Consider the following 11562-nt stretch of genomic DNA (forward strand, 5'->3'; position numbering starts at 1 on the left):
CAGGTGGTGGTAGCTGCATCAGTTGGTGGTAGCTGCATCAGGTGGTGGTGGCTGCATCAGGTGGTGGCTGCATCAGGTGGTGGTGGCTGCATCAGGTGGTGGTGGCTGCATCAGGTGGTGGTGGCTGCATCAGGTGGTGGTGGCTGCATCAGGTGGTGGTGGCTGAATCAGGTAGTGGTGGCTGAATCAGGTGGTGGCTGCATCAGGTGGTGGCTGCATCAGGTGGTGGTGGCTGCATCAGTTGGTGGCTGCATCAGGTGGTGGTAGCTGCATCAGGTGACGGCTGCATCAGGTGACGGCTGCATCAGGTGGCGGCTGCATCAGGTGGTGGTGGTTGCATCAGGTGGTGGTAGCTGCATCAGGTGACGGCTGCATCAGGTGGTGGCTGAATCAGGTGGTGGTGGCTGCATCAGGTGGTGGTGGCTGCATCAGGTGGTGGCTGCATCAGGTGGTGGTGGCTGCATCAGGTGGTGGCTGCATCAGGTGGTGGTAGCTGCATCAGATGGTGGTAGCTGCATCAGGTGACGGCTGCATCAGGTGGTGGCTGAATCAGGTGGTGGTGGCTGCATCAGGTGGTGGTGGCTGCATCAGGTGGTGGCTGCATCAGGTGGTGGTGGCTGCATCAGGTGGTGGCTGCATCAGGTGGTGGTAGCTGCATCAGATGGTGGTAGCTGCATCAGGTGACGGCTGCATCAGGTGGTGGCTGCATCAGGTGGTGGTGGTTGCATCAGGTGGTGGTGGCTGCGTCAGGTGGTGGTGGCTGCGTCAGGTGGTGGTGGCTGCATCAGGTGGTGGTGGCTGCATCAGGTGGTGACTGCATCAGGTGGTGGCTGCATCAGGGGGTGGTGGCTGCATCAGGTGGTGGCTGCGTCAGGTGGTGGTTGCTGCATCAGGTGGTGGCTGCATCAGGTGGTGGTGGTTGCATCAGGTGGTGGTGGCTGCATCAGGTGGCTGCATCAGGTGGTGGCTGCATCAGGTTGTGGTGGCTGCATCAGTTGGTGGTGGCTGCATCAGGTGGTGGCTGCATCAGGTGGTGGTGGCTGCATCAGGTGGTGGTGGCTGCATCAGGTGGTGGTGGCTGCATCAGGTGGTGGTGGCTGCATCAGGTGGTGGTGGCTGCATCAGGTGGTGGTGGTGGCTGCATCAGGTGGTGGTGGCTGCATCAGGTGGTGGTGGCTGCATCAGGTGGTATAGGTGGTATATGTGGGAACTGGTTCAAATTTATTCCAGGTGAAGCTGGTTGAGAGAATGCCAAGATAATGCAAGGCTGTCATCAAGGCAAAGGGTGGCTACTTTGAAGAATCTAAAATCAAAAATATTTTAAATTTGTATAACACATTTTTGGTTACGACATGATTCCATATGTGTTATTTCATAGTTTTGATATATTCACTAATGTTCTACAATGTAGAAAATAGTAAAAATAAAGAAAAACCTTTGAATGAGAATGTGTGTCCGACCCTTTGACTGGTACTATAGGTAAATAAAATATTTCTTTTTCTTTTTCAATAAATTTGCAAAGATTTTAAATAAATGTTTTTACTATGTCATTATTGTGTTTTGTGTGTAGATGGGTGAGAGAGAAAAACTCTTCTGGTGCAACATCCCAAAAAATCACAAAGTTTATCTAACTCTGAATCTATATTTTTGTAAAAACATGCTCTCTCTCTCTCCTTCCTCTCTCTCTCTCTCTCCTCTCTCTCTCTCCTTCCCCTCTCTCTCCCTCTCTCTCTCTGCTCTTCTCTCTCTTCCTCTCTCTCTCACTCTCTCCTCTGTCTCTCTCTCTCTCTCCTTCTCTCTCTCACTCTCTCCTCTGTCTCTCTCTGCTCTTCTCTCTCTTCCTCTGTCTCTGCCTCTCTCTCTCTGTCTCTGCCTCTCTCTCTGTCTCTGCCTCTCTCACTCTCACTCTCTCTGTCTCTCTCTCTCTCTCTCTCTCTCTTCCTCTGTCTCTCTCTCTCTCTTCTTCTGTCTCCCTCTCTCTCTCTCTCTCTCTCTCTCACTCTCTCCTCTGTCTCTCTCTCTCTCTCTCTCTCTCTCTCACACTCTCACTCTCTCCTCTGTCTTTCTCTCTCTCTCTCTCACACTCTCACTCTCTCCTCTGTCTTTTTTTCTCTCTCTCTCTCTCTCTCTCTCTCTCTCTAGAAACCTATCCAAGAACCCTCTAACCACCTTGTCCTGGCAACTGTTCCAGAACCTGCAACTTTCCGAGCTGTAAGTTACATTCTCATTCAAGCTAAAGTGTGTGTGTTTCAGAACCTGCACACAACAAAACAACCGCGTAAAACACAACGCACTATCTGTGTGAGTCTCAAACAGCATCTTGTTCTATATATAGTCCCATAGGGCTCTGGTCTAAAGTAGTGCACTACATAGGGAATAGGGTGTCATTTGGGACCTACCGGCGGTGTCATGGCACTGTGATCTGGAAGTCAGTTACCAGCATAATTAAGACACTGCAGAGAGAGTTAGAGGCAGTCTGACCTCATTGTCCTGTTAGTTATGAATATTGCAGTAAAAGTCAGGCGCAATCTGATGCTCCTTCAGCACCACCAGTAGAATATTACAGTCTGGTCCAGTCTGGTCCAGTCTGATGCTCCTTCAGCACCACCAGTAGAATATTACAGTCTGGTCCAGTCTGATGCTCCTTCAGCACCACCAGTAGAATATTACAGTCTGGTCCAGTCTGGTCCAGTCTGATGCTCTTTCAGCACCAACAGTAGAATATTACAGTCTGGTCCAGTCTGGTCCTGTCTGATGCTCCTTCTGCCCCGCCAGGAGAATATTACAGTCTGGTCCAGTCTGATGCTCTTTCAGCACCACCAGTAGAATATTGCAGTCTGGTCCAGTCTGATGCTCTTTCAGCACCACCAGTAGAATATTACAGTCTGGTCCTGTCTGATGCTCCTTCAGCACCACCAGTAGAATATTACAGTCTGGTCCAGTCTGATGCTCTTTCAGCACCGCCAGTAGAATATTACAGTCTGGTCCTGTCTGATGCTCCTTCAGCACCACCAGTAGAATATTACAGTCTGGTCCAGTCTGATGCTCTTTCAGCACCACCAGTAGAATATTACAGTCTGGTCCAGTCTGATGCTCTTTCAGCACTGCCAGTAGAATATTACAGTCCTCCCCCTCCTCATCTCAGGGAAGGTCTGCCTCCCTGTTTCCTCTCCTGCCCTCCTCATCTCAGGGAAGGTCTGCCTACCTGTTTCCTCTCCTCCCCCTCCTCATCTGAGGGAAGGTCTGCCTACCTGTTTCCTCTCCTCCCCCTCCTCATCTCAGGGAAGGTCTGCCTCCCTGTTTCCTCCTCCTCCTCATCTCAGGGAAGGTCTGCCTACCTGTTTCCTCTCCTCCCCCTCCTCATCTCAGGGAAGGTCTGCCTCCCTGTTTCCTCTCCTCCTCATCTCAGGGAAGGTCTGCCTCCCTGTTTCCTCTCCCTCCTCATCTCAGGGAAGGTCTGCCTGCCTGTTTCCTCCCCCTGCTCATCTCAGGGAAGGTCTGTCTGCCTGTTTCCTCCCCCTCCTAATCTCAGGGAAGGTCTGCCTCCCTGTTTCCTCCCCCTCCTAATCTCAGGGAAGGTCTGCCTCCCTGTTTCCTCCCCCTCCTCATCTCAGGGAAGGTCTGCCTCCCTGTTTCCTCTCCTCTCCTCCTCATCTCAGGGAAGGTCTCCCTCCGTTTCCTCTCCTCCTCATCTCAGGGAAGGTCTGCCTCCCTGTTTCCTCTCCTCTCCTCCTCATCTCAGGGAAGGTCTGCCTCCCTGTTTCCTCTCCTCTCCTCCTCATCTCAGGGAAGGTCTGCCTCCCTGTTTCCTCCCCCTCCTCATCTCAGGGAAGGTCTGCCCCCTGTTTCCTCCCCTCCTCATCTCAGGGAAGGTCTGCCTCCCTGTTTCCTCTCCTCTCCTCCTCATCTCAGGGAAGGTCTGCCTCCCTGTTTCCTCCCCCCTCCTCATCTCAGGGAAGGTCTGCCCCCTGTTTCCTCCCCCTCCTCATCTCAGGGAAGGTCTGCCTCCCTGTTTCCTCTCCTCTCCTCCTCATCTCAGGGAAGGTCTCCCTCCCTGTTTCCTCTCCTCCTCATCTCAGGGAAGGTCTGCCTCCCTGTTTCCTCTCCTCTCCTCCTCATCTCAGGGAAGGTCTGCCTCCCTGTTTCCTCTCCTCTCCTCTTCATCTCAGGGAAGGTCTGCCTCCCTGTTTCCTCTCCTCTCCTCCTCATCTCAGGGAAGGTCTGCCTCCCTGTTTCCTCTCCTCCTCATCTCAGGGAAGGTCTGCCTCCCTGTTTCCTCTCCTCTCCTCCTCATCTCAGGGAAGGTCTGCCTCCCTGTTTCCTCTCCTCTCCTCCTCATCTCAGGGAAGGTCTGCCCCCTGTTTCCTCCCCCTCCTCATCTCAGGGAAGGTCTGCCTCCCTGTTTCCTCTCCTCTCCTCCTCATCTCAGGGAAGGTCTGCCTCCCTGTTTCCTCTCCTCCTCATCTCAGGGAAGGTCTCCCTCCCTGTTTCCTCTCCTCCTCATCTCAGGGAAGGTCTGCCCCCCTGTTTCCTCTCCTGTCCCGCCTCATCCCATTCCTCATCCATAGGTTCCCAATCAACATGTTGAACTGCCTGAGAGGCAGCAGTACATCCTGTTGGAGGGAACTCTTTATATTGCTCCATAGATGGGGTACAGACAAACTAAAAGCTGCTGTACCTAACTCTGAGGAGACCCAAGGGATTTCCATCCCTGAGACCAGGTAACTTGGAATTCCATGTGGGACACATTCCGCCATGTTTAATACAGTTATGTTTACTCAGCAGATAATTATCAAACCCAGTCAAATTGGAAAAAAACATGACAGATTATCTTTGTTTTACAATTTTTCTCAGCAATTCAGTACCCTGATCTTTTGTCATTCTAGTGAAAGAGGCCCAATGTGATGTTGAACAATGATGTGATGCTGAACAATGTAGTCTGACTCCATATTATGCTTCACTGCTTGGGATACAGAGGAAACAGAGGAAACAGATGGTGTTTTTGTCTCTCTGGGCCCTGCAGTGGAGCTACAGTAGCCAGCTTGGCCTTCCAGAACTGCTGCACAGCCAGCCTAACCCTTCTCTTGGGAAGCAGCCCTAATGTATTACAGTGGTGGGTTATACATGATAAATGATCCATCTGCTGTAGTTTCTCTGAGGGGGATATGATGGGAGACCATTTGAGGAAGGCTGGGTCACTTCAGCCCACATTTTCATTCTTCAGCAGCTACTGTAAATCCATCTGCTAGAAGCTGTCTGTCTGTCTGTCTGCCTGTCTGCCTGCCTGCCTGCCTGCCTGCCTGCCTGCCTGCCTGCCTGCCTGCCTGCCTGCCTGCCTGCCTGCCTGCCTGCCTGCCTGCCTGCCTGCCTGCCTGCCTGCCTGCCTGCCTGCCTGCCTGCCTGCCTGCCTGCCTGCCTGCCTGCCTGCCTGCCTGCCTGCCTGCCTGCCTGCCTGCCTGCCTGCCTGCCTGCCTGCCTGCCTGCCTGCCTGCCTGCCTGCCTGCCTGCCTGCCTGCCTGCCTGCCTGCCTGAATTAGACAGTAAAGACTGCAGTCCTTTTGATAGGCCTTGGTTTAGATGACAGAGAATTAGACAGTAAAGACTGCAGTCCTTTTGATAGGCCTTGGTTTAGATGACAGAGAATTAGACAGTAAAGACTGCAGTCCTTTTGATAGGCCTTGGTTTAGATGACAGAGAATTAGACAGTAAAGACTGCAGTCCTTTTGATAGGCCTTGGTTTAGATGACAGAGAATTAGACAGTAAAGACTGCAGTCCTTTTGATAGGCCTTGGTTTAGATGACAGAGAATTAGACAGTAAAGACTGCAGTCCTTTTGATAGGCCTTGGTTTAGATGACAGAGAATTAGACAGTAAAGACTGCAGTCCTTTTGATAGGCCTTGGTTTAGATGACAGAGAATTAGACAGTAAAGACTGCAGTCCTTTGATAGGCCTTGGTTTAGATGACAGAGAATTAGACAGTAAAGACTGCAGTCCTTTTGATAGGCCTTGGTTTAGATGACAGAGAATTAGACAGTAAAGACTGCAGTCCTTTTGATAGGCCTTGGTTTAGATGACAGAGAATTAGACAGTAAAGACTGCAGTCCTTTGATAGGCCTTGGTTTAGATGACAGAGAATTAGACAGTAAAGACTGCAGTCCTTTTGATAGGCCTTGGTTTAGATGACAGAGAATTAGACAGTAAAGACTGCAGTCCTTTTGATAGGCCTTGGTTTAGATGACAGAGAATTAGACAGTAAAGACTGCAGTCCTTTTGATAGGCCTTGGTTTAGATGACAGAGAATTAGACAGTAAAGACTGCAGTCCTTTTGATAGGCCTTGGTTTAGATGACAGAGAATTAGACAGTAAAGACTGCAGTCCTTTTGATAGGCCTTGGTTTAGATGACAGAGAATTAGACAGTAAAGACTGCAGTCCTTTGATAGGCCTTGGTTTAGATGACAGAGAATTAGACAGTAAAGACTGCAGTCCTTTGATAGGCCTTGGTTTAGATGACAGAGAATTAGACAGTAAAGACTGCAGTCCTTTTGATAGGCCTTGGTTTAGATGACAGAGAATTAGACAGTAAAGACTGCAGTCCTTTGATAGGCCTTGGTTTAGATGACAGAGAATTAGACAGTAAAGACTGCAGTCCTTTTGATAGGCCTTGGTTTAGATGACAGAGAATTAGACAGTAAAGACTACAGCCCTTTGGTTTAGATGGGGCGGCAGGGTATCCTAGTGGTTAGAGCGTTGGACTAGTAACCGGAAGGTTGCAAGTTCAAATCCCCGAGCTGACAAGGTACAAATCTGTCGTTCTGCCCCTGAACAGGCAGTTAACCCACTGTTCATAGGCTGTCATTGAAAATAAGAATTTGTTCGTAAACTAGCTGTTTTCCTTCACTACAGTATAATCATCCCTCATATCTTAAACTAGCTGTTTTCCTGTTACAGTATAATCATCCCTCATATCTTAAACTAGCTGTTTTCCTTCACTACAGTATAATCATCCCTCATATCTTAAACTAGCTGTTTTCCTTCACTACAGTATAATCATCCCTCATATCTTAAACTAGCTGTTTTCCTGTTACAGTATAATCATCCCTCATATCTTAAACTAGCTGTTTTCCTTCACTACAGTATAATCATCCCTCATATCTTAAACTAGCTGTTTTCCTGTTACAGTATAATCATCCCTCATATCTTAAACTAGCTGTTTTCCTGTTACAGTATAATCATCCCTCATATCTTAAACTAGCTGTTTTCCTGTTACAGTATAATCATCCCTCATATCTTAAACTAGCTGTTTTCCTGTTACAGTATAATCATCCCTCATATCTTAAACTAGCTGTTTTCCTGTTACAGTATAATCATCCCTCATATCTTAAACTAGCTGGTTTCCTGTTACAGTATAATCATCCCTCATATCTTAAACTAGCTGTTTTCCTGTTACAGTATAATCATCCCTCATATCTTAAACTAGCTGGTTTCCTGTTACAGTATAATCATCCCTCATATCTTAAACTAGCTGGTTTCCTGTTACAGTATAATCATCCCTCATATCTTAAACTAGCTGGTTTCCTGTTACAGTATAATCATCCCTCATATCTTAAACTAGCTGTTTTCCTGTTACAGTATAATCATCCCTCATATCTTAAACTAGCTGGTTTCCTGTTACAGTATAATCATCCCTCATATCTTAAACTAGCTGGTTTCCTGTTACAGTATAATCATCCCTCATATCTTAAACTAGCTGGTTTCCTGTTACAGTATAATCATCCCTCATATCTTAAACTAGCTGTTTTCCTGTTACAGTATAATCATCCCTCATATCTTAAACTAGCTGGTTTCCTGTTACAGTATAATCATCCCTCATATCTTAAACTAGCTGTTTTCCTGTTACAGTATAATCATCCCTCATATCTTAAACTAGCTGTTTTCCTTCACTACAGTATAATCATCCCTCATATCTTAAACTAGCTGGTTTCCTGTTACAGTATAATCTGTTTACAGGAGGCTGGGCGGTGTTTGACTGGTTGTGGTGTGTTTCTAGTTACAGGAGGCTGGACGGTGTTTGACTGGTTGTGGTGTGTTTCTATTTACAGGAGGCTGGACGGTGTTTGACTGGTTGTGGTGTGTTTCTAGTTACAGGAGGCTGGACGGTGTTTGACTGGTTGTGGTGTGTTTCTATTTACAGGAGGCTGGACGGTGTTTGACTGGTTGTGGTGTGTTTCTAGTTACAGGAGGCTGGACGGTGTTTGACTGGTTGTGGTGTGTTTCTATTTACAGGAGGCTGGACGGTGTGGTGTTTGACTGGTTGTGGTGTGTTTCTAGTTACAGGAGGCTGGACGGTGTTTGACTGGTTGTGGTGTGTTTCTATTTACAGGAGGCTGGACGGTGTGGTGTTTGACTGGTTGTGGTGTGTTTCTATTTACAGGAGGCTGGACGGTGTTTGACTGGTTGTGGTGTGTTTCTAGTTACAGGAGGCTGGACGGTGTTTGACTGGTTGTGGTGTGTTTCTAGTTACAGGAGGCTGGACGGTGTTTGACTGGTTGTGGTGTGTTTCTATTTACAGGAGGCTGGACGGTGTGGTGTTTGACTGGTTGTGATGTGCTTCTATTTACAGGAGGCTGGACGGTGTGGTGTTTGACTGTGGTTGCGACGTGCGTTGGATCCAGCTTTGGCAGCAGAGAGGAGAGGCGGGGCTTCACACCCAGATGCTGTTCTGCAGAAACGGGGCCTTTAAGATACGATTGCAAAACATGTACATTACCTTATGTGGTAAGGAAACACACACACACACACACACACACACACACACACACACACACACACACACACGTGTGCTCACACACACATGTAGACACACACACGTGTGCTCACACACGCACGCAGACACACACACACACGTGTGCTCACACACGCACGCAGACACACACACATAAATGAAGTGCATTCGGAAAGTATTCAGACCCCTTGACTTTTTGCAAAAAAATATGAAATATCACATTTACCAAAGTATTTGTTGAAGCACCTTTGGCAGCGATTACAGCCTCGAGTCTTCTTGGGTATGACGCTACAAGCTTGGCACACCTGTATTTGGGGAGTTTCTCCCATTCTTCCCTGCAGATCCTCTCAAGCTCTGTCAGGTTGGATAGGGAGCGTCGCTGCACAGCTGTTTTCAGGTCTCTCCAGAGATGTTGGATCGGGTTCAAGTCCAGGCTCTGGATGGGCCACTAAAGGACATTCAGAGACTTGTCCCGAAACCACTACTGCATTGTCTTGGCTGTGTGCTTAGGGTCGTTGTCCTGTTGAAAGGTGAACCTTCACCCCAGTCTGAGGTCCTGAACGCTCTGGATTCAGAGACGTCCCGAAACCACACAGTGATCTGCTGCTCTCTCTCTCTCTCTCAATTTGTTTTCAAATTCTTTGTGGGTCTGTGTAATCTGACGGAAATAATTGTCTCCAATATGGTCATACATTTAACAGCTTTGTTTCCACCTCATTTTGTGGGCAGTGTGCTCATAGCCTGTCTGACTACAGTGGCCTTTCTCAATAGCAAGGCTATGCTCACTGAGTCTGTACATAGTCAAAGCTTTCCTTAAGTTTGTGTCAGTCACAGTGGTCAGGTATTCTCCCACTGTGTGCTCTCTGTTTTTTGTTAATTCTTTCCAATGTGTAATTATCTTTTAGTTTTCTCATGATTTTGGTTGGGTCTACTTGTGTTGTTATCCTGGGTCTCTGTGGGGTGTGTTTGTGTTTGTGAACAGAGCACCAGGACCAGCATCCTTAGGGAAATCTTCTCCAGGTTCATTTCTCTGTAGGTAATGGCTTTGTTATGGAAGGTTTGGGAATCACTTCCATTAAATTTGAGTATTTCATGGCTCTTTTATGGATTTTGATAATTAGTGGGTATCGACCTAATTCTGCTCTGCATGCATTATTTTGTGTTTGTTCCATTATGTGATTTCTTGGTTGGTGAGCGGACCCCAGACCTCACAACCATAAAGACAATGGGTTCTAGAACTGAGTCAAGTATTTTTTAGCCAGATCCTAATTGGGATGTCTAATTTGATGTTCCTTTTGATGGCGTAGAATGTCCTTCTTGCCTTGTCTCTCAGATCGTTCACAGCTTTGTGGAAGTTACCTGTGGCGCTGATGTTTAGGCCAATGCATGTATAGTTTTTTGTGTGCTCTAGGGCAACGATGTCTAGATGGAATTTGTATTTGTGATCCTGGCAACTGGATCTTTTTTGGAACACCAGTATTTTTGACTTACTGAGATTTACTGTCAGGGCCCAGGTCTGACAGAATCTGTGCAGAAGATCTAGGTGCTGCTGTAGGCCCTCCTTGGTTGGTGACAGAAGCACCAGATCATCAGCAAACAGTAGACATTTGACTTCAGATTCTAGCAGGGTGAGGCCGGGTGCTGCAGACTGTTCTAGTGCCCTCGTCAGGGTGTTGATATGTATGTTGAAGAGGGTGAGGCCGGGTGCTGCAGACTGTTCTAGTGCCCTCGTCAGGGTGTTGATATGTATGTTGAAGAGGGTGAGGCCGGGTGCTGCAGACTGTTCTAGTGCCCTCGTCAGGGTGTTGATATGTATGTTGAAGAGGGTGAGGCTGGGTGCTGCAGACTGTTCTAGTGCCCTCGTCAGGTTGTTGATATGTATGTTGAAGAGGGTGAGGCCGGGTGCTGCAGACTGTTCTAGTGCCCTCGTCAGGGTGTTGATATGTATGTTGAAGAGGGTGAGGCCGGGTGCTGCAGACTGTTCTAGTGCCCTCGTCAGGGTGTTGATATGTATGTTGAAGAGGGTGAGGCTGGGTGCTGCAGACTGTTCTAGTGCCCTCGTCAGGTTGTTGATATGTATGTTGAAGAGGGTGGGGCTTAAGCTGTATCCCCGTCTCACCCCACGGCCCTGTGGGAAGAAATGTGTGTTTTTTGCCAATTCTAACCGCACACTTGCTGTTTGTGTACATGGATTTTATAATGTTGTTTGTTTTCCCCATATACCATTTCCCATCAGTTTAAATAGCAGACTGTCATGACTGAAATCAACACAGAACAGTGGGTTAACTGGTCTAGGAACAGTGGGTTAACTGGTCTAGGAACAGTGGGTTAACTGCCTTGTTCAGGGGAACAGTGGGTTAACTGCCTTGTTCAGGGGAACAGTGGGTTAACTGCCTTGTTCAGGGGAACAGTGGGTTAACTGCCTTGTTCAGGGGAACAGTGGGTTAACTGCCTTGTTCAGGGGAACAGTGGGTTAACTGCCTTGTTCAGGGGAACAGTGGGTTAACTGCCTTGTTCAGGGGAACAGTGGGTTAACTGCCTTGTTCAGGGAACAGTGGGTTAACTGCCTTGTTCAGGGGAACAGTGGGTTAACTGCCTTGTTCAGGGGAACAGTGGGTTAACTGCCTTGTTCAGGGGAACAGTGGGTTAACTGCCTTGTTCAGGGGAACAGTGGGTTAACTGCCTTGTTCAGGGGAACAGTGGGTTAACTGCCTTGTTCAGGGGAACAGTGGGTTAACTGCCTTGTTCAGGGGAACAGTGGGTTAACTGCCTTGTTCA

The 11562-nt window shown here is 48.1% G+C and overlaps 1 pseudogene; it reads left to right on the forward strand.

The window, feature by feature from the left end:
- The window catches only part of LOC121845793, a 169329-nt pseudogene that overhangs the window by 47491 nt on the left and 110276 nt on the right, over positions 1–11562 (forward strand).

This window comes from Oncorhynchus tshawytscha, unplaced genomic scaffold (assembly GCF_018296145.1).
Source record: "Oncorhynchus tshawytscha isolate Ot180627B unplaced genomic scaffold, Otsh_v2.0 Un_scaffold_8679_pilon_pilon, whole genome shotgun sequence".
NCBI classification, from domain to species: Eukaryota; Metazoa; Chordata; class Actinopteri; order Salmoniformes; family Salmonidae; genus Oncorhynchus; species Oncorhynchus tshawytscha.